Here is a 24,545-nt window from a genome sequence, read left to right as displayed (position 1 = left end):
TTAACAGATTCATCTCTTTCCATAGTTATCATTTTTTCTTTTAGAGGCAGAGTCTCTCTGTTGCCCAGGCTGGAGTGCAGTGACGTGATTATAGCTTGCTGCCACATCAAACTCCTAAGCTCAAGAGATCCTCTAGCCACAGGCTGCCAAGTAATTAAGAATACAGGCCTTTGGGGGGTCGAGGCAGGTGGATCACGAGGTCAACAGATGGAGACCATCCTGGTCAACATGATGAAACCCCGTCTCTACTAAAAATACAAAAAAAAAAAAAAAATGAGCTGCGCATGGTGGCACTTGCCTGTAATCCTAGCTACTCAGGAGGCTGAGGCAGAATTGCCTGAACCCAGGAGGCGGAGGTTGCGGTGAGCCGAGATCGCGCCATTGCACTCCAGCCTGGGTAACAAGAGCAAAACTCTGTCTCAAAAAAAAAAAAAAAAAAAAAAAGAATACAGGCACATGCCACCATGCCTGGCTAATTTTTTAATTTATTCTTTGTAGAGATGGATCTCATTTTGTTGCCCAGGCTGCTCTTGAACTCCTGGCCTTATGCTATCTTCCCATTTTAGCCTCTCAAAGTGCTGGAATTACAAGTGTGAGTCACTGTGCTCAGCCTATAGTCACCATTTTTATGTGTGGTAAGGTCTATTCTCTAACAAATTTCAGCATACAATACAATATTACAGATTTAAATACTCAAAGAAGCAGAACACCCAGAGCAGAAGGGCTCATCTTTCTTTCTCTGGATCATTCATGGATAGTCACAGAGATTGCTGGAGGGACAGGTAACTGACTGAGGAGGAACACGTGTTGGACACTCTGGAGACTCAAGTTGAAGGTCATTGGGATGTGAGAGATGAGGAGAGAGTGAGAAAATAAGACAAAGCAGGCAGATATTTTGGAGACACTGAAAAAGTCTGCGGAGTGATCATTGACCACCTCGAAAAATAATAAAAATAATAAAGCTGAGATAATGTTCTCCTGGTGTTATGAGAGGGAACAAGACAGCTATAATAAAGTTGCCATTTCATTGTTGTTTATCCCATCCCCAAATACAAGTTCTTTTATTAAATCTTTTTTGAGACATTGACCATGGTTCATGTTTTTTGTTTGTTTGTTTTTTTGAGATGGAGTCTCACTCTGTTACCCAGGCTGGAGTGCAGTTTTGAGATCTCAGGTCATTGAAACCTCTGCCTCTGGGGTTTAAGCAGTTCTTCTGTCTCAGCCTCCTGAGTAGCTGGGATTATGGGTGCCTGCCACCAGGCCAGGCAAGTTTTTGTTTTGTTTTGTATTTTTAGTAGAGATGGGGTTGTACCATGTTGGCCAGGCTGGTCTTGAACTCGACCTCAAGTGAAATGCCCATTTCTGCCTCCCAAAGTGCTGTAATTAAAAACATGAGCCACTGCACTTGACAGGTTCATGTTTTTTAACTGGTACATAGTCTCCTTGTGGGGACCAATGTCAAACAAACAGACACCAAAATAAATGTAATCATCGTTTTTCAAGAAAAAACAGAAAAGAAAATAACTTAAAATCTGGAAAACATCATCCTCAGCAAATTGACACAAGAACAGAAAATGAAACACCGCATATCCTCACTCATAGGTGGGTGATGAAAAATGAGAGCACATGGACACAGAAAGGGGAGTACTAAACACTGGGGTCTATTGGGGGGAAAAGGGGAGGGCCAGTGGGAGGGGGAGGTGGGGAGGGATAGCCTGGGGAGAAATGTCAAATGTGGGTGAAGGGGAGAAGAAAAGCAAAGCACACTGCCATGTGTGTACCTACGCAACTGTCTTGCATGCTCTGCTCATGTACCCCAAAACCTAAAATCCAATAAAAAATTAAAAAAAAAAAAAAAAAAAGCCAAAAAAGGGATCTACTTCAGGTCATAGGAGGGGCAGAACACATTTTGATGCAAAATCTTTTGTAGGTTTCAATGGCTAGTCCTCAGTCAACGGCTCCTTACTCTTTATTACTTGCTCTGACAACTTTCTCATGAACTAAACTTTTTCTCTTCCTCATTTCCTGGGTATTTTCACCTGCTTTTATCTAGAATTTAACATATTCAAAAAATCTTATCCTCTTTCCCTATATTTTAGTCCTTTTGTTACTGCTATTATAGAATATCACAGACTGGGTAGTTTATAATACAAAGAAACTTATTAACTCACAGTTCTGGAGACTGGAAGTCAAATATCAAGATTCTGGTGTCTTGCAAGGGCCTTCTTGCATTGTCATAACATGGCAGAAGAAAAGAGGGAAAGAATAAAGAGAGCCCATCTCTAAAAACTCTCTTATTACAGCATTGAATGACCCAGAAGGTTAAAGTCCTCATGGTCTAATCATCCCTTAAATGTCACACCTCTTAATATTGCTACAATGATGATTGAATTTCCTCATGAGTTTTTGAGAGAACAAGCATTCAAACCACAGCATCCTACAAACCTTCTTCTCTTCGTTGTTGGTCTTTCACCCATATTTGTACCATTTCAATTTCTGCATTGTCTTAGAAAGCCAAAAAAAAATTTTACTTTTTATTATTAGACAAATTTGGGTTGCTACTATTGCTAGAAACCACAAATAAATCTGGCTTCTAACTCTTCCCAACTCAGTCCATCCTAACTCCTCAGCTAAGTAAACGCTTACACAAATTCTGGCTATGATGCTCCCTGTTCAAAAACCATCAGTGGCTATAACATATCAACCAAAACTCTGACATCCAACATCACCTAAATTAACTGTAACTATTTTTTAAAATGTAATTACACAAGCCCTCTATGATCTAACCATATTGGACTGTTTGTAGTTTGTCATGTGTGTGCTAAAGCTTTCTGCCTGCCTGATTTTTGCTTAGTCTTTTCTTTCCATGGAAAATATTCCATATTTTACCTTTTCTGCTTCCTTTTCCCCATTTTCTATCATTAACTTGAATTTCATATCATCTATAAAGAAATTCCTGGTGCCTCTTGATGGCAAAATTTCTCTGGTTAAATGTTTTGTGTATTTTCTTCTTTATACAATTTACATGGCATTTTTCATACACTATTTATGTGATTTTGACATTCTCTAGTTTCTCTTGACTTTTGGAAATCTCTTACTTATCTGTATGTTTCTTAGTGCATAGAGTAGGCGCTCAGAAATGCATCAAAATCCTCAAGTACCTTTAATAACACGGGCAGCAAAATTACAAAAGGAAGCATCCAGAAAGTAACACAGAGTGGAAATTTACCTTAGCTTGAAAAGCCTTGCATTAAAGAGAATTCAGCATCATACTAGTGTGGTAAAATTTGTAAAATATTTTCCTCCCAAAGCAAGCTTCATGATTAAGCACTTTACACTTCAGAACTGCAACACTGCACACGCTGGAACTAAACCAGACAATCAGTTAAGCAGATCTTTACTTCAACCTTGCTAAAGCTGAGCGTTTCCTCAGGTAGATCTATTTGACCTATAGTAATGACTGGAGAAATACAGTATGCACAGAACATATAGCTGAATTCTATTCCCAGGGATTTTTTATTATCTCTCTTTTTGTCATTGAGTTCTACTTGCACAGTAAAATCTGTTATTTCACCCCTTATCAAGTAATGTTTTACACACTTATATATCTATGTTTCAAACCTCTTCACAGAGCATCCAGTATTTAAAAATTAAATTTGTAACAGATCAATTTCTTATTTCAAAATAGAACGGTAGTAATCTGCATGTATTAGTAAAAAAAAGATTGAAAAAGTACTGGCTGATGATGTTTGTCTTTGATAGTCTGCGGGTTTTATCAGAAGACTTATAAATGTCCAAGCATTTAATCAGATTGGGTAGAAGGTAAAATTTGAGATTTTTAATTCTTCTACCATTTGAGTAAGGTGAGGTGGTGGAAATTAATCATCTTAGTTTTCTATGCCATTAGATTTCAACAAACTCAATTTCCTATGACAAGTAAGGTACAATGCAATATGTAATAATCTTTTAAACATAGCCATGACTTGGCTTTGATAAAATATTCTCTGAAAACCAGTCACACCTCAGTCTTGGATTTCAATAGCAGTGTATAAAAATTCTCTTGGCAAGAAAAAAAGATTTTATATTCAATTTAGTCAAAGGCCTTTCAATTCATTTCTCTTACTTATTAATGGTTTCTCTTCATTTAGCTTTTTGTACATTTCTTGGAAGAAAAATGAATCAAAAAGTAAATAAATGATTTTTAATAACAATTACAGAAAAACATATGAAATGATTAGATGATGGTTTTCTAAGTTAATAGCATAAACACAATTCAAAAACAGAAATTGAATAGTAGGAAAAGAATTTAAAAATAAAACAGGACAGGCAACTATCTTTCATCACTTAATTTAATTTATAAAGATGATATCTCCTCCTATAAGTATATTCATTGACTCTCTGAAGCTCAGGGAACATCTCAGCTCTGAAAATGGTGTTTTATTAATATGAAGTAAATGTAATCATACATTTATAAAAAAGGGAAAGCTCTCTTGGCTTTCCAAGTAGGCCTGGAAACATTTTTTAAATGCATTTTCTCAGAGTCACATACGGACAAGATATGCAGACCACAAAAGATGAACAGAGCAGAAAAAATGAACATAGCCCTAATCAGATCATAATAAAGTTCACTAGGTGTTACTAACCTTTCTGTCAACTTAAGGAGAAATGTTGATTTATCCTAAAATTAAATATTTTTAAACCATGAATTGACATCCTCTCACATTAATTAGCAAATAATTTGACAGTTTATTTTACATTCCCACTCACTTATTTCTTTATATTCACAGGAATTGACATTGCAATTAAAAAACAAGTTGATTAACGGCAAATATCATATTTTATTTTGATCTTCATTGAATATAGCATTATGTTTGAAAAATAGTGATTGATCCAGTAGTCTGGAAAGCAACAGACATTGTAGTGTTACCTTAGGCAGTCTACTCAATTCCTGCTGGGAAGTTTGCTGACCTTTTTCTTTCTTTTCAATCTGTATCTCTATTGTTATGATAACACAGGCCACCTAGTTTATGTTGAGTAAAAAGGAAATTAACCAACTAGAACAGGTCAATTAAGTCTTTGTCCTTTTAGGATAGAATGTCTCTAAAATGTCTTCTTCCTCAAATTTACAAAATGCTAAAAAAAGACCATTGAGAATTTTATAGTTTTGAGAGTGGTAGTAAAGATTGTGTCTTAAGTCTTCTATATCCAGCCAAAAAATACTTCTGGTATAAAAGCAATAGAAATCTAGTGCTAGATATTAAAACACTGGCAAGGTTACTTTATAGGGAGTGTTCATTTTATACTAGAAATGTGAGAAATGTACAATTATGTATAAGGAGAATGTAGTAAAATAAAAATAATTAATAAAACAAAAATGCTTTTGCAAATATAGTTACACATAATTTCAGGCACTAAAATGAATTAAATATAGAGAATATTAACATTTTAATACTGTATGTTATATTAAAAATTTTTAAAAAAACAATTAAATAAAAAATGTTTTGAAAAATTCTAAGTACCAAATTGGAGCGAGAAGAAATTGAACTAAGTTAGGACCTATTACCAAAAACCACATTGCTTATATGGTTTAATCAGTGACTGCTACTTTTATCAGGAACTTATATATTTTCTTTTCATTTAAATTAGAGTTTACAAAAAGATAACAAAAACTTTGTTTTTGGGGAGCGTGACCATCAAGACACCCTTAACACTCCTTTTGCTAAAAACAAAACAAAACAAACAAAATGAAAACCTTAAAAGTGTTGAAACTCACACAAACACACATGCACACAGACATACACATTATATATGCATAGTAGAGCTACAAGGAAATGCAGAACGTTTAGAGGCCAAAACAAGATGAAAGTAGGAATCCTGGGGTATAAGTAAGTGAAGGCATCTACAGACCAGTGATGTCTTGGAGCTTATATTTTGTTGGCTTCACTGAGTATGAATGGTCCATAGGGGTTAAAGTTTAGGGTCCACGTTACGAAAAGAGTGTTGTAAAAGATTTATGCATAAAGATAGAATCCCCAAGAGTCATATCATCTGTGTAAGGCAGAAAGAAATAAATACATCATGCAGAGGGGGATACCAAAGAAACTCACTTTCTTCTACTTCGGTACTGAATGAAGAGCAAAAATGTCTATCCTGAGAACTTACAATTATAAGTCAGTCTTCAGCTAGGTTTACAGGCTTTCAACCTAAACAACAGAGAGGAAGACTCTCTAAAAGAAAATAACATTTATTTGGGAAGAAGCATTGCAAGGGAAATATGTGTGGCATAATAAACTGTGTTCATATTCGAGGAGGTAAAGGAAGACAAAGGTTTTTAGAGGAAACATGGAGTGGATTACATAACTGTTTTGAGATAACTATCCTTGGCTACAAGGATCAATAACAAGGGTGATGCCAGTCTGAAGCTGGACAGACAGTTGCTGAACAGATGTCCTTGTAGAAGTATTATTTTGTGTAAGGTTGTGATGGTCTTTGCGTGCAAGGCTGTGGCTTTTGTAGTCTTCTGTGATCATTCTTGTTTTCAAGTATTTGTGCAGGAGATGCTTCTCTTCATGACACTCCTAGGCTTGATTTGTCAGGATTTTTTTTTTTTTTGTTTGGAGTTTTGCCGTTGTTGCCCGGTCTGGAGTGCAATGGCGTGATCTCGGCTCACCGCAACCTCTGCCTGCAGGGTTCAAGCATTCTCCTGCCTCAGCACTCCTGAGTAGCTGGGATTACAGGTATGTACCACCACGCCCAACTGGATTTGTCAGGATTTTTAACCCAAGTGACTCTGTTAATTCTGACAACTTTCACAGGACTAAATTAAACTCACCTGTATTGGCCACAAATCCTTGTCATAAAGAGGAAGACTTCAGTTTCAATGTTTGAGTAAAGATAGCTTTCTAATCCCACTAATAACTCTCCCCCTTTTACCTCACATTTGGGAATCCCATTTAAAAAAACAAACATGCATGATCTTACCTTAAGGTCAGTGGGAAGTTTTAACTATGCAAGCCCCCTTCAAGTGTATTGGCCCACCTTCCAACCACATTCTTATTTCCAGTCTCACTTTATTTACTCTTGCCACCTGGTCCAGTCTGAATCTACTCGGCTCACTCTGGAAATCCCTATGGCCTGAGTAACAAATATTTCCCTATGCTGTTGGTGGATGTGGTGTCATCAGGCTTCAGGACATCCAAATTATTCCATTGGAAGTGTGTCCTTCCCATCCTCCATAGAGTGACTATAAAACATTTACTTGGAAAGCTACAGGAATACCTTGAATATACTGCTGGTTCAGTCCCAGACTATTGCAATAAAGTGAATATTGCGTTAGAAATTCACACACATATTTTTATTTTCTAGTACATTTAAATGTTATGCAGATAATTTGTACGAGAGGCAGTGAAATACTAGGCAGAAAAAGGAGGGGTTCCTGGTGAAGCCTCACCCTCAAGCCTGGACCCCCATCCCAAAGTGTGAGCATGCATTCCTGTTTTCCCACCCAATGTTGCCTTTTACAAAACCACCCTGGCCTGCCAAGTACCCCAACCTGCACCTATACAAATCCCAGACTCTGTAATGGCAAAGTGGCAGAGCAGTGGAACAGCAGAGAAGGAGAGAAGAGAAGAAGCATCTGAACGTCCAGAGGAGAAGCAGCAGCTGGACATTTGAGACAATGGTCAGAGAAGAGTTCAGCTGGTGACAGCTGACCTCCAGGGGAAGACCAACTTCCTGCTCCATCCCCTTCCCAGTGCCCCCTTCCCGCGGGGGGACACTTTTATTCAATAAAATCTTCTGCATTCACCACCCTCCAATTTGTTCATGCAACCTCATTCCTCCTGAATGCTGACAAGGACCCAGGTGCTGTTTGCAAAAGGCTGTCACACTGACCCCACGCTGAGCTGTTTAATAATTAAGCTATCTACTGATGGCAAAGCTAAAAGAGTGCACTATATCACATGCCCTCTGGGGCTCTGGGATACTGCTGGGGATCCACAGAGTTGTGCTCCTTCCAGTTGCCCAGAAGTAGCCTTCCTGGCCTCTGTACCCACTCACCTGCGTGCTCATTCTCCCACAAAGGGTTGAGAGCTGTGGGCTGAGTTAAGCCAGCCACCCCTTTATGAGTCAAGCAGTGGCAGGGATTGAGGATATTGACTCCAATTAAAAAAAAATTTCTGTGGATAAAATGTGATCAAATAGCATAGCATGCTACAGGAAAATCATTTGTGAAAGAATCAACTGATGGCAGCAAACTTGACCCTTGTTTTAATATACAAAATTGCCACAGCCACCCAACTTAAGTCATCACCACTCTGATCAGTCACATCAAGATGAAGGTAAGACCCTCTACAAGCAAAAAGAGTATGATTTGCTAAAGGCTCAGATGATCATTAGCATTTTTTAGCAATAAAATATTATAAACTAATGTAAGTAAATTTTTAGACACAATGCTACTGCATACTTAATACTCTACAACATTGTGTAAGTGAAACAGAATATTTCCCTTTATGAGTCACTCAGATCACAGCCCATACCAATTGAATTTAAATTTATGGGGATTAAAACCAGGCCTTCATATTGTTTGAAGATTCCTAGGTTATTTTAAAGGGCAGCAAAGTAGGAGGTTAGGGTAACACTGATGTATAGATTAAAAGAGACTTGAGAGACCTGTCAATGTTTCAGTGTGTGTATTTTTATCAGATCCTTTTCAAACATCGAATATAAGAAATAACAAATATTAAACTATTTGTGAAATTTAGACTCTGACTGGATATTTGATAGTACAAATAAATTATTTTAGATGAAATCATGATATTTAATCTTTAAATAGTATTTAGTTTTTAAAGACCTATACTGAAATGCTTATGTGTAAAATGATATATGTCATGATCTTGGGATGGGGATAGATGGAAACAGATGTATAAAGGAAACAGTGTGCCATAAAGTGGTCATTATTGAAGCCCTATTACAGGGGTAGGGGAGACCAAGAACACAGTTTTTCAGATTTTATTCTACTTACAAACTAACAAACTAGCTTGCCACAGTTTCATGAATGCTGACAAAAGACGACAAAATTTCATGATCAGAGACAAGATTTTATAATTCACAGAAATGTAACGGTATCAGTGCAAGTTTCCTGAGCCACAATTTCCATAGGGCAACATGAAAAGGGCTGGGTTACACCAATGAAACCGATTGTATTACAGAAGAAGAATCTTGAGCTTAGGGAACTGAATCTTTTATAATGAACTGTATGCTTACCTTAACTTTGCCTGAGAGGGAGATATTTTTATTACAGTAAACAGTAAACACACTTTCTCTTTGCTCCAGAGGGAGACATTATCTCTAGCTTCCAAAGCTGTTTACTAGAGGAACAACTTTTAAAAGATGCTCCAGTACAAAGACCTTTTTGGTGCCTCTAAGACTGTCAGAAACACAAAAGACCCATGAAGAATCGGCTCCCAGTAGTTAAGTTCATTTTACTAATCTATTGTTGTATAGTTTGGAATTACTATAATAAAAAACAGCAAATACATCAGTAGTCGCAACTAATATAAAAAGACTAATCTCTCCAATTCAAAAAGCAATAATTACTGGAATCAATTAGAAAACAATTGTAGTTATGTACAATTTACAAAAGTCATAAAATACAAAATAAGGGGTCACAAAAGCTTTTGCAATAAAATTCTAGAATAACATATACTTGGTAAATATTTACTAATAGAAAGCTGATATTGCTATATCAGATATAATAGATTAAATATAAAAGTCTTACCAGAAATAAGGTTAAAAGTTTAGTTCAGCAATAAAATAATAATGTTTCTCAGTTTATGTTCTCTGAAACAAACTTAAAATAAATAAAGCAAATATTGACAGAGTTAAAGTAGAAACTAATAAATTAATTATCATGGTTAGAGATTATTAACACATCTATTTAGTAATTGAGACATCTGACAGGCAAAAAAATCTGTAAACATCTGTAAGATTTGATTAAGACACTAGCAAGTTTAATTTAATGGCCATTTATCTAATAGTTAATCAATGAAAGAAATGTAGGAAGCATTTATTCTACTGCCAGATACAAAGTTACAAGGCCAGCTCCAACAAATTTCAAATTGTTTTCTCTAAAGCAAGTCACATTCCCTGACTACATTTTGACTGTTAGAAATAAAGAGCAAAAAGAACACCCCCCCAAAAAACATGAAAGCTTTACAGATTTTAAAGCACAACTAAACTCATAGGACAGAAAAAGGAAAACTCATATGGAGATTCAGTTTTATTTAGGAATGAGTGATGATAAAATTATTGCATATTAAATCTCAGGTAATATAACTAAAGCAAAATATTGAAAAAAGTATTGGCTTGACTCTATAACTTTAGAAAAACCAACAGACTAAATACTAATGTACCTTATCACCAAGCCCAAAGTATTTTGTACTTTGGGAACAAAATGTATTAGCTTAAATGGATAACATATATGAGTTATAGGACTTCCAATTATTTGATGGAATAACGAGATCTTTTTTTTTTTTTTTGAGATGGATTCTCGCTCTTGTCACCCAGGGTGGAGTGCCATGGCATGATCTTGGCTCACAGCAACCTCCACCACCCTGTGTTCCAGCAACTCTCCTGTTTCAGCCTCACGAGTAGCTGAGATTACAGGTGAATGCCATCACACCCAGCTAATTTTTGTATTTTTAGCAGTGACGTGGTTTCACCATGTCGGTCAGGCTGGTCTCTACCTCCTGACTTCAAGTGATTCACCCATCTCAGCCTCTCAAAGTGCTGGGATTACAGGTGTGAGCCAACGGGCCCAGCCAAGGTCATTTTCTAAGTTGCTGTTATAGTACTGAGGTTCCTTTTTGCTGATAGACCATAGCTGGAAGGTTCTCTCAGCAACCCAAACTGCCCTCTGGTACTAGCTATGTGCCTCTCGTACAACATGAAAGCTTCCTTCTTCAAAGACATTAGGCGGTTATCTCTCCAGTTGGCTAAAGTGCAGGCTTATAAAACCAAATGTAAGTATCCAGTCATATTGCACTCAAAACTAAAACCAAAACCAAAAAAAAGCTTATTTTTATACACAGTCAGTAGGGAGGTAAATTGATGCAACATTTCTGAAGAGAAATGAGGTAACCAATATCAACATTTATTTTGATCTATAAAGTCAACACCTTGGAATTGATTGGACATCATCTAATTATTGTTCTATAGAAAATTGGAAACAAATTTTTTGTTTAATTAAATAATATGCTAAATTCATAAAATGCTATATAATTTATTCATTTCAAATGAATATTTTATTTTAAAATTATTTATTAATTTAAAATTAAAATGGTCTTGTAGAATTATCTTTTACCTCCAGTTCTAGACATCTAAAATATGCTTAACATGCAAAATTACATAGGTATATATAGCTAGCTAAATAGTTCTCTATCTGAAAGGCTAAAGAGGTTTGGGATTATCTTACTCTAACTAAAACACTTTTATTTTCAAAGAAAAAAAATAAGAAAATTAAATAAACATCCCTGATAAAAGTTTAAGTAATCTGTTCAAAGTTAATGACACAGCTAATGGCAGATTTTTTTTTTTGCATTATGCATTTTTCTCTTTTTTTTGATTTCTAGTATAAATGTGTTGCTTCTGCACTGAAAAAGATGTTTCAATGTCAGTCTTAAATCATTTTTGACTGGGCATTAAGCTCTTAAAATATATTTTATAAAATAAAGTGTAAAAATACTCAAAATCACTCAAACATAAAAATGTCAAGTATCTAGGATGATTTTTGTCTCTGACACAATGGCCTCAAGGTCTAAGTAAAAATAACCAGTTTACCTGAACAGAGCTCAGTAGACTGAAAAATCAATTCACTTGCATCAAAGTCCACAGAATGTCCTAGTCTGATAATCTGCAAGTCTGTTGACTTTTCAAACCTCTTCTCCTACTTTTTTTTGGCTTATGTAGTAGAAACTGCTGACCGGTTATCTAATACAGGCTAAAGGGACTATGGTAAAGAAAGAAAGTACAGGGAAGACAAAAATGTCTTCAGTCATAGAATGTTAATCTAAAAAATTGGACTACACTCATCACAAGAAATGAGGTGCAGCTTATTTGTTGCAACATGCACAATGTTTCTTCCAATAGTCCTCAAATTTTATTATGCCCCAGAATCACGTGGAAGTCACTGTGACACACAAATTGCTAAGACCCACCTCCAGAGTTCTAATTCAAATTTTGTATGAGTTCATAGGCATAGTTAGTACAGGAAAACATTTTAGAAATCACTGCTGTAGTTTCACCCTTGGTTGACTACTTTTTAAAAAGTTATAGCTATGGAAAGGATATAGATGTAGATGATCAAGATAGAGATAGAGATATACTAGGTAGATATACTAAACTAGATATAGAGATATCATTCACTCATCTTCTCCACCAAAATGTAATCTCCACAAGTCAATAATTAAAATGTAAAAGGAAATATGTCCATGAAATAATTCAGTTGAAAAAAAAAGGCATTCAAAAAGATAAAATACTCTGCACAGCAAAAGAAACTATCAATAGAGTAAAGAATATGCGCAGACACTTTTCGAAAGAAGACATTTATGCGGCCAACAAACAAATGAAAAAAGCTCATTACCACTGGTCATTAGAGAAATGCAAATCAAAACCACATTGAGATACTACCTCACACCAGTTAGAATAGTGATCATTAAAAAAATCATGAGACAACAGGTGCTGGAAAGGATGTGTTTTTGTACTTTTGATAGGAGTGTAAATTAGTTCAACCATTGTGAAAGACAGTATGGCAATTCCTCAAGGATCTAGAACCAGAAATACCATTTGACCCAGCAATCCCATTACTGGGTATATACCCAAAGGATTATAAATCATTCCATTATAAAGACACATGCAGACGTATGTTTATTGTGGCACTGTTCATAATAGCAAAGACTTGGAACCAACCCAAATGTCCATCAATGATAGACTGGGTAAAGAAAATGTGACAAATATACACCACGGAATACTATGCAGCCATAAAAAAGGGTGAGTTCATGTCCTTTGCAGGGACATGGATGAAACTGAAAACCATCATTCTCAGCAAACTGACACAAGATAAAAAAAACAAACATGTATGTTCTCACTCATAAGTGGGTATTGAACAATGAGAACACATGGACACGGGGAGAGGAACATCACACACCAGGGCCTGGGGGGTCGGGGGCTAGGGGAGGAATAGCAGGAGGTGGGGGAATTGGGGAGGGATAGAATTAGGAGGGACACCTAATGTAGATGATGGGGAGATGGATGCAGCAAACCACCACCATGGCACATGTATACCTATGTAACAAATCTGCAAGATCTGCACATGTACTCCAGAACCTAAAGTATAATAAATAAATTTTTAAAAAGAAGATTAAATACAATGGCATACAAAGTGCCCATGGACTGGTGTATCAAGGATGGTGGGTAAGGGCTAACTTTTTAAGGAGATTACGTTTAAATTGAGAACAGAAAAGAAACTAATTTCTTATTAACAATATGGACAGAAAGTGTTCCAATCAGGAGAAACAGAAAGTTCAAGTCCCTGGAATCATACTGAGATTGGAGAAGTAATAGGTTAGAAAGAATCTTGAATCTTATGCTTTGTAATGGGAATAGAAGAACAAGAGTCTTGTTTTGTCTGTCTCTCTAATTCCAATGCCTTAACTAATGTTTGATACATAGGAAGTGGTCAATATGTATTTGTTTAAGAAGTAAATATGTTAATTATTAAACAAATGAATGAGGAAGTTCTTGGGGAGAAATGTGGGTATGGATTTTAGTGGATGGGAACATCCTTCTTTCAAACAGAGATACTACTATTTTTATAACTTTGGTTTAATATTACAAATGACAAATATTACAAATAAATTGTCAACCTTTATTTTCAGATTGTTCTTGGAAGTATCAAGCAAAGGACAACTTGCTATTATAACTAAAATTGCAATACAATAAATAAATGTTAACATGGTTTTGTCTTTGAACACTCTAGAGTAACTGTGAACCACAAGAATATAGCAGAGATAAAGATATTTAGAAAATATTGACAGGTGGGCATTGTCTTCAAATGTTTGAGATTGTACTATACTGATAAGACCAAACCTTGGGTAATTGTTACAGCCCTAGCTTTGATCAAACTGGGAAGTGTGGATAAGCAATGTTTCATATAAACTGAGACTATTTTTGTCTTATCTGTGAGTGATGATAAACATTGGTGCATTTTCTTCTACATTTTCATTATTATTAAGAAACTTAATACATTGTTCAATACATTTTATTCACTAGATATTGAGAAGAATAATTTTTTGTTGTTGTTTTTGTTTTTTTGAGACAGAGTCTCACTCTGTCACCCAGTCTGGAGTGCAGTGGGCGATCTTGGCTGACTGCAAACTCTGCCTCCCGGGTTCAAGTAATTCTCCTGCCTCAGCCTCCCGAGTAGCTGAGATTACAGGCATGCACCACCATGCCCAGCTAATATTTGTATTTTTAGTGGAGACAGGGTTTCACCATGTTGGGCAGGCTGGTCTCAAACTCCTGGTCTCAGGTGATCTGCCTGCCTTGGCCTCCCAAAGTGCTGATATGATAGGCCTAAGCCACCTCAGTGAGCCAAGATCTCACCACTACATTCAAATGTGGGTTACAAAAAAAAAAAAAAAAGAAAATCTCTTCCTTAGGTAGGTATTATCCATGATATCATTCACTGCTATTTGTTATATTTTGTTTTTACTTTTTATTATAAAAATATCACATGCAAAAAGATGCAAAAAGTCAAATATAAAAATTGATATAATGGAAAGTGAAAATGAAAACTTAAAAGATTTTCTTTCTTCTGTTGCACCACAACTTGGCATACAAAATTATTAATCTTTCTCTATAATGCTTAAATTATATGTGTCAAAATGTGCATGTTAAGTATATGTCTCCTATGATCCCCATTTTGAAAAAAGTCCATTAAAGAATAATTTTTAATAAAGTTGACTCTCATATAGATATAATGGTAACATATGTTAAAGCACTTACATAACTCATTATTGATGAGAAAACTGAATATTTGTTAACCCATTCAAAGGTGAATTCCAAATATACAAATATTCACAGATCAGGAATATGGAAGTGAATGTGCAAAATGGAAGCAAAGTGGCTTCTACATTGGGAGGAGGAATTACACTGAACTTTTACAGCACCGAATTAGTATATCTGTACACAGGATTTTCTATTGTTACCAATCTCTATAACTTAGAGCTCTATAGCTAGCTCTAAAGCAAGATAAAGCCTGAATTGGATGACCAATTCTATGCGTGCTTAGACAATGCTTTGTTTTCCACTGATGCAGAAATTTCTCCCTATGAAACAAATGGAAATTTTATATTTTTATTACACATATCAGCTAAATCTCATTCAGCCAACTTATGAGAGGTTATGCATAGTAACGTTAGAAATGTTCCTTTATGGTTTATAATTTTTATATACATTTTACATACACACATGTGCACACACATTCTTTCCAGGATATAACATGTAGAGCATTACTTTTGCTATCCCACATTCATTAGAGTAGATATTATCTATTCAAACTCTTTGTGATGTACATTATTGCTTCTGTTGTTACAAAAATGTCTATACTACCATAATTCTTATAATATTCAATATTATTCTACCTGATGCTGTCATTTCTCTAGGTCAGATTTCTCCAACATTTTTGAATCAATAATCATGACCTTTTTCCTAGCAACTATAATTGAACTAGCTTTCCTTGAGCTGACTTAAACTCTATCAAACACACATGAAGCGATCTATCCATACCATGACCCTTGCTGTTTATCAACATTTTATTTTTTTCAATCTAAGTAGAAATCTTAGAAGTTCTAGAATGTGAGTGACTTTGTGGATTTCTATCCAGGAGCATCATAGGACTTCTTTCCATTTGTTGTTGTAGGTTCTTAAATAAAATGTTTTATTTAATCTATTTAAATATTTTATTTTCTTTAAATGGATTCTATACTTTAAAATTTCCCCCTTCTCTTTCTCTCTCCGTATACTTATTTCAGCATATGGCATATGAAAACACAGTTAAAAAATCTCATATCCACTCACCTTATGAGATTATCTCAATTTTAATAGTTCTTTATTTGATCTCTTTTGGATGACATTATGACACTGAAAGATAGTATAAACATGTCCTGGAATTGCTAGAGGAAAGGGGTCCCAATCCAGATCCCAAGAGAGGGTTCTCAGATCTCGTGCAAGAAATAATTCAGGGTGAATCTAGAATAAAGTGAAAGCAAGTTTTTTAGGAAAGTAAAGGAATAAAAGAATGGCTGCTCCATAGACAGAGCAGCCCTGAGGGCTGCGGGTTGCCCATTTTTATAGTTATTTCTCAATTATCTGCTAAACAAAGGGTGAATTATTTATGCCTCCCCTTTCTAGACCATCTAGAGTAACTTTCTGTTGTTGCCATGGTATTTGTAAATTGAAACAACACTGGTGGGAGTGTTGCAGTGAGGATGACCAGAGGTTACTTGTCACCATCTTTTTTTTTTTTTTTTTAAATGGATTGGAGGTTTCAGTGGGATGGGAGTATCACAAGGAATTAGGTGTTCAGAGGAATGTTATTGAGTAGAGGTGAGGAACTAGGATGTTGAAAAGTAAAAAAAGGAGAGAAGGAGAGGAAGAAAGAGGAAGAAAAAGAAGGAGAGAACAGGAATATTGCTTCATTCTAAAAATGGGTATTAATAATGGCCGATTAATATTTTGTGTATTTAAAATGGAGAACTCTGTAAATATTTGTTGAGTTTACTTGTTCCGGATCTGAGTTGAAGTCCTGGATATCCTTACTAATTTTCTGTCTCGTTGAGTCTAAATCTCGTTATGGGTCTTATGTATCTGGGTATTAAGATCTCTTATTGTTGCATTGATCCTTTTACCACTGTATCTTTGTTGCTTTAAAATCTATTTTATCAAATGTGAGAATTACAACTCCTGCTTTTTCTCTCTTTATTTATTTTTGCTCTCCATTTGGTTGGTAAATTTTTCTCCAACTCTTTGTTTTGAGTCTTTGTGTATCTTTGGATATACTGTTAGGTTTTGGCTGTATCTTTTGATTGGGTGATTTAGTCGATTTAAATTTAGGGTTACTGCCATCTGATGTTAACTGGCTATTTTATCCATTCGTTGATGTAACTTCTTTATGTTGATGGTCTTTACTTTTTGGTATATTTTTAGAAAGGCTCATACTGGTTGTTCCTTTCTATGTATAATGCTTCTTTCAGAAGTTCTTGTAAAGCAGGCCTGGTGGTAATAAAATCTCGGAGTACTTGCTTGTTCATAAAATATTTTATTTTTCCTTCAATTGTGAAGCTTAGTTTGGCAGGATATGAGATTCTAGGCTGAAAGTTCTGTTCTTTAAGTATGTTGAATATTGGCCTCCACTCTCTTCTGGCTTGTAGGGTTTGTGCTGAGAGATCTGCTGTAAGTCTGATAGGCTTCCCTTTGTGGGTAACCTGACCTTTCTCTCTGGCTGCCCTTAGTATTTTCTCCTTCATTTCAATCCTGGTGAATCTAACGATTATGTGCCTTGGGGTTGCTCTTCTTGAAGAATATCTTTGTGGTATTCTCTGTATTACCTGGGGTTGAATAGCATCCTGCTTTGCTAGATTGGGAAAATTTTCCTGGATAGTATCCTGAAAAGTGTTTTCCAGCTTGGATTCATTCTCTCCATCACATTCAGGTACACCAAGCAAATGTAGATTGGGTCTTTTCACATAGTCCCATATTTCTTGGAGACTTTGCTCATTCCTTTTCATCCTTTTTTCTCTATTCTTGTCTTGTCATTTTATTTCATTAAGTTGGTCTTCGACCTCTGATATCCTTTCTTCTGCTTGATCCATTCTACTATTTAAATTTGTGCATATTTCACTAAGTTCTCATGTTGTATTTTTCAACTCTGTTAGTTCATTAATATTCCTTTCTATATTGTCTATTCTTTTCAGCATTTCATCAAACCTTTTTTCAGAGTTCTTAGTTTCTTTACATTGGGTTAGAACAAGTTCTTTTAATTCCCAGAAGTTTCTTATCATCCACCTTCTGAAGCCTACTTCTGATAATGGAACACAGTTCTTTTCCATCCGGGGTTGTTCCGTTGCTGATGAGGAACTGCAATCCCCTGTAGAGGGAGAGGGGTTCTGATTTTGGGTATGCTTGGCCTTCTTAGGCTGTTTTTTTCCCTTTATTATAAATTTATCCATCTGTCGTCTTTACAATTACCGCCTTTCTAATTAGGTTTCTGAGTCGATGTCCAATTTATTGATTCCTAGTGCTGGGATTCAAGCAACCCACTGCAGCGGCCAAAATAGCAGCGATAAGACTGATGGTGCTCTTCTGCCCAGGAATCTCTGGTCTGGCTTCTTTCTTAAGTCCGCAACAAGCGTCTCTGCCTTCCCCGAGCTCCAAACACTGGTCAGTAAGGGAACCAGTTCCGTTTACTCTGCATGAAGAGCTGCCGCGCCAAGACGCCAGCAAAACTGCTGCGCTGGCCACAAGAGTCACGCTGGCGACCCATGGGGCTCCTCCACTAGAAATCTGCTGGTTCGTGAGCGATGAAAATTCATCTGAAAATGTGGTGTCCTCTCGTTCTCTGAGCTTTCACTGGGAGCTACAATCCTGAGCTGTTAGTGATCAGCCATCTTGGATCTCTCTCCCACTTGTCACCATCTTGATTTTGGTGGGATATTGCAGACTTCTTTGCTGCAAGCTGTTTTATCAGCAACATCTTTAGGACCTGTATCTTGTGCTGACCTCCCATCTCATTCTATAATGCCTTAACCATCTGGGAATGTAGCCCAGAGGTCTCAGCCTCATTTTACCTAGCCCCTATTAAAGACGGAGTTGCTTTGGTTCACATGCTTCTAACAGAATTTGACACCGTTAGCTGATGTCCTACAACATAGAACCTAGGATTCTAAGATCTTGGATCTAGAAGTCATCTTCCCAACAAGCCACATCATTTTCTTCCACACCTGAATATTCTAAACTTAGGATTGGTGTGGAATTAGGCACAGACCTGTGATAACAGAGGCTTCCTGGGTTGCTGTTATCTGAAATATTACCCGAAAGTTAGTCTTCCCATTAAAATTTTTAATTAGGAGGTCATTAGGCTGAGATTCCTCTAGCACTTTGGATTCCTACAAACATACTGAAGCCTGGGTGTGAAGACATAAGCTTAACCAATCAGAATCTGCTAATTAACCTTAAAGTAGGAACTTTCAATTGGATCATACTCAACTAAGGCAAAGGCCTAGCTCTAGCTAATGAAGTAATTACCTCACTTCTGTATCCAGCCTATGCAAGTCCTCTGCTCACACTGAAGTGGGGCATTCTGAACCTCTTTTGGTTTTAAATGCTACCTGCATCATGAATCATTTAATGATCAAATAAACTGTTAGATTTATCTTGTCTGAAGTTTTTCTTTTAATACTTCTTACTGTCCTTTGTAGGTTTTATGCCTGTATAAAAAGTACATTATATAAAAGAAAAAAAAGTGGAAAATGAAATGAATGTAACCACACACACACAAAATCTCACCTGTCTCAAATGACATTATCGCTCCTAAATAGAAAAATTAACCTTCATCCAAAGCCTCCTTCTGCTTACTTACTGGTTCTACTCCCTAAATATAGCCCCAGCCTCACTATTCCCAGAATCTGCAGGGATTGCCTTCTGCCACATCTAACTTTGAAATGATAATCCTTTGACAGCCCTTCTGTTACTTGTTTAGACTTTACATCCTGATGCACACAAATGCACACAAATTCACAGCCATCCAGGTGGAATCAAAATCTGAAAGGAATTCATCACTTTGAAAAAACTAGGCACATTATTTCACATTTTTTTTCTATCCCTAATTTCTCCTCTGGGGATATAGCAATATATAAACTTGACAAACAATAAACAAGCAAATGAAATCAGAATCTCAGATAGGAGGAGTTTAAACTAAAAGACAAAAGAAGTTCAAATTGAAATAACCTAATTAGCTTCATTAGCATTTCAATAGAATTTGGACCCCTCTGAAGTGGGTGGGATGAAACTCCACCAAATATCATTGGAAATGAGCACTTTGGTAATCTTGACAAGCTAAAACAGAAGGTAATCATTTTACTTAACTTGTTTTTTAGGTTCACTCATTCAAAGGAACTAACAGCTCCATTGCTCTTGGCAGAATACAACTGTGATTGCAGCTTTTCTATTCAGTGCACTGGAAATATCAGTGAATTTCTCCAACTGAGAGTGAGACATTGGCAGTAATTTCCAGATAGTATGTGCCTGTGCTTATTATTTTTCTCCTCCACCTGTTGACAGTTCGATTTTGATAAACTTTTAAAAAATATCACAATCTAAATCGCTGTCACAAAAGAATATAGAAACAGATAAATACATTAATTCAGTAGCCCCAGAGTCTGATGATTGCATTAATCACACGAATGAGTGCTTAGTATGGTTAATTTCAAAAGCAGCAGGATTTAAGCATTATATATATTTTCAAAGCTACATAATTTTGAGCATGGTGGTGTTTGAGCATGAAAATAACATATTATGTACTCCTTGTATCATACCTAGTTTCTTTTCCTTAAACTCTATTCTGTTTATTCGGGTAGCTGATCATTGAAAACTTAATTAATTAAGTTTTTAGATGGATAAGTTTAAGAATTAAATTTTATTTGTCCTATGTCATAAAACCATGAATGTTATAAATTCTGTCAATATAGGACATGTTTTTATAATCCAGAGTTGATCATCTCTTTGTAGAAATTATAAAATTTAAAAAATTTTTTACAAAATGCAAAGTAAATAGATTCATTTTTACCAGAACTATTGAACATTTTTTTTCTCTTAAGGGTTGGGGGAATAAAAAAAAACATTAACATGGAGTAGAAGAATAATAGAGAAGCAGCATATACGTGACATATGCTCAGTACTGTCTCTTAACTCTGAGTCACTTGAATAAGGAAGAAGGATGATGAAAGACAAAAAAGAAGAATCAATAACACAGTATTATCATAGTACTAATATAGCACAATATAAACTTTTACTGAAAAATTGATCTGATTTTTAAACATTCTATTTATCATTGGTGGAGAGTATGTAAAAATATTTATGTCTATGTATAAAAACTGAAAAATAGAAAGAAAAAAAAGTTGATGAATGAGAGAATATGGGTTATGAGTGAATTAAAGACTTGAATTTGTTGTTTATTAATAAAAATAATATTTCAGACCTGATAAAGCTTTTGACATTGTAAACCCTGAAAATCTGAGACAGATCTCAGTTATTTTAGAAACTGAGGTTTCTAAATTTTTTTTTGCCATGATTGGTTTTTTTCGCCATATTTGAGGATGCACGCCCCTGACACAGCCTCAGGATGTCCTGAGGATGTGTGTCCAAGGTGTTCCGAGCACAATTTAATTTTGTACATTTTAGGGAGATGTGAGACATTAATCAACATATGTAAGATAAACATGAGTTTGGTCTGGAAAGGTGGAACAACTCAAAGCCGGGAAGGTATTTCCAGATAAAATGTAGATAAGAGACAAATGGTTACATTCTTTTGAGTTTCTGATCTCCTCTTTAAAGGAGGCAAACAGGTATTTATCTCAGTGAGCAGAGAGATGACTTTGAGTAGAATGGGAGGTTAGTTTGCCCCTAAGCAGTTCCCAGCTTGACTTTTCCCTTTAACTTAGTGATTTGGGGGCCCCAAGATTTATTTTCCTTTCACAACATCCTCCCTAAGGAATGGATATTGGCAATGATATTATGTAAACACAGTAATTATTTTATACATTTCTACTACACATATAGCATTATGCTTGATAATGTAGAGACATAAAATGCAGTATAAAGTCCATGCCATTTATCCTTAAAGAATATCAAGTTCAGGCCGGGTGCGGTGGCTCATGCCTGTAATCCCAGCACTTTGGGAGGCTGAGGCGGGTGGATCATGAGGTCAAGAGATTGAGACCATCCTGGTCAACAAGGTGAAACCCCATCTCTACTAAAAATACAAAAATTAGCTGGGCATGGTAGTGCCCACCTGTAGTCCCAGCTACTCGGGAGGCTAAGGCAGGAGAATTGCTTGAACGCAGGAGGCGGAGGTTGCAGTGAGCTGAGATCATGCCAATGCACTTCAGCCTGGGTAACAAGAGTGAAATTCCATCTCAAAAAAAAAAAAAGAATATCAAGGTCACTTCAAGCTGTAATTAGGAATGCTACAAAATTGTCATTTGTTTTCTTCCTTTGCAATCAATATTTAGTCATGGTATATGGCTGATGGACACAGAACTTTGGGTGCTTTTATGTCACCAAAATGAGCAGAACTAAAATGTAGCTACTATTCAGAGAACATTTGCTATGTGGCATATGCTGTATTAAACATAATGTACTCCTTATTTAATTTAATGTCCACAAAAACATGTCGAGTTTTTTTTCTTAACTCTTGAACAAATGAGAAAAGTGAAATCTTGGAGAGTTTAAACACATTTCCCAAATTCTCATGAGTATTAAATATTACAAGTGGGATGTGAATACAATACTATTAGAATTCACTTATGTGCTCCTTACTACTGCATAATACCATTTCTATAGCACAAGCATTTCCTGTTATGTTTAAAACTTTGTGTTATATCTTTATTGTTTTCTTACAGTTTAGACCAAGACATCTGCAATCCAATTTCTTGAGATCAAAATTCAGGCTCAATCCTTAATCTTGCAGTCTTGGGCAAGGTTCTCATTAACCGCATGCAAGGCCCATGGCAAGTATTCAATAAATGTTAAGTGTTATTTTTATTGAGTTAGCTAAAAGATACAAAAGTTTAATTTCTTTAAAAATTATTAACTATACAATGATTTATTTAAAGTAAAGAAAAAAATGCTATATCACATTAACCTTTACTTACTTAAACAAAAAATAGCTATGATCCTCAAAAAGAGTGGTGATAAAATGTAAGTTCAAGAAAGCACTAGAGGTGCATTGAGTACAAAGGAGTCACAAAAACAAGAGCAATCAATTTTGCCCAGAAAGAATGCTGAAAAACTCTTTGCAGAAAATAATACCTGACTTTAAATACCCCAAGTTCCAAAATAATCAATAACATTCAAATGCTATGGCATAAATAATCAGAGCCTACCAGTAACTATGTATAAAGATTTTAATTAGATTAAGATTTGTAGTAGTTAAAAACTGAAATTAGAGTATGTTTGCAAACACAGTATCATGATTGAGATAAGTTTTCTTATAAAAGAGGCAAAGGGAGCTCATTTATCCCTTCCACAATGGGAGGACACAGAGAGAAAGTGCCATCTATGAATCTGAAAGTAAGCCCTTGCTAAACACTGAATTTGCCAGCACTTTGATCTTGGACTTCACAGCCTCCAGAACTCTGAGAAATAAATAAGCCAGCCATTTTATGGTACTTTGTTACTGCAACCTGTACATGCTAAGACAGAAAGATAGTGCCTAGAAGTGGGGATGCTGTTATAATAAATATATACAAGCGTGGAAACAGTTTGGAACTGGATAATAGGTAAAAGCTAGAGTTTTGAGGTCCATGCTAGAAAGTGTCTACATTGCCATAAACAGACCATTAGGGGCTATTCTGGTAAGGGACCAGAAAAGAGGAGAGCAAAGGAGAAAGGAGTTTCAATCTTCTTAGAGCATAGGTAAGTGGTCATAAACAGAATGTTGGTAGAAATAACAGACAGTAAAGGCCATTCTTTTGAAAGTTCACATGGAAATGAATAAAATGCTATTAAACAATGGAGTAAAAGCTATACTTATTATAAAAAAACTAAGAAACTGGCTGACTTATGTACATGTTCTAATGTTGTGTGAAAGGTAGAATTTATGAGAAATGAAATTGGATATTTGGCTGAGGAAATTTCTAAGCAAAGAGTTGAAGGTACAACTTGGCTTCTCTTGAATCCTTATAGGAAAAGAAAAGGTGAGAAGAGATAAATAATATAAAGGCAGAGTTGTTAATTAAAGAGAAAGCAGAAATAATTTGTCAAATTCTCAGCCTATCCATAATGGGAAAACAGAGAAACTGTTCAGAGGAGAACAAGAGGGTGGCCAAGTGACATTTGCTAAGAAGGTTCATATTAATCAGCCATCTCAACAGAAGCCAGGACGTATTGCCCAAGTAGAAAATACCAAAATAGAAGATAACAATGGGAGAATAACCCTGATGGCAGTTTGGAGATTAACAGGGCTGCCCCTTCCATCAAAGGCTCAGAGTGCAAGTACACGGAAGAAAGAACAAGCTCCACTCCCTGCACTTTGTTTGATATCATTCAGTGAGACATGTACCCAGCAAAGCCATGGGAATAGAGTTGCCCAAAGCTGTAGAGGCAGGAATCCCTGGAGCCTTAGGAACTCACCCTCTGCTCCAGTGTGTCCAAAAGGTGGGAACTCTGCCCCAATGGTCCTGGAAGGCAGATCCTTAAGTCAAGCCTTA

General features: G+C 35.9%; 1 long non-coding RNA gene across 1 annotated transcript; it reads left to right on the top strand.

Annotated features, from left to right (window-relative positions):
- Nucleotides 1–13,929: 13,929 nt before the first annotated feature.
- LOC144576759 (uncharacterized) lies at nucleotides 13,930–22,845 on the top strand. Its single transcript, XR_013519224.1, has 3 exons — nucleotides 13,930–14,093; nucleotides 20,214–20,353; nucleotides 22,737–22,845. It is a non-coding gene; the product is annotated as an uncharacterized LOC144576759 (long non-coding RNA).
- Nucleotides 22,846–24,545: the final 1,700 nt, after the last annotated feature.

Source organism: Callithrix jacchus, chromosome 6, assembly GCF_049354715.1.
Source record: "Callithrix jacchus isolate 240 chromosome 6, calJac240_pri, whole genome shotgun sequence".
Taxonomy (NCBI): domain Eukaryota; kingdom Metazoa; phylum Chordata; class Mammalia; order Primates; family Cebidae; genus Callithrix; species Callithrix jacchus.
The sequence above is the reverse complement of the archived record's forward strand: the minus strand, read 5'-3'. Positions and strand labels throughout refer to the sequence as shown.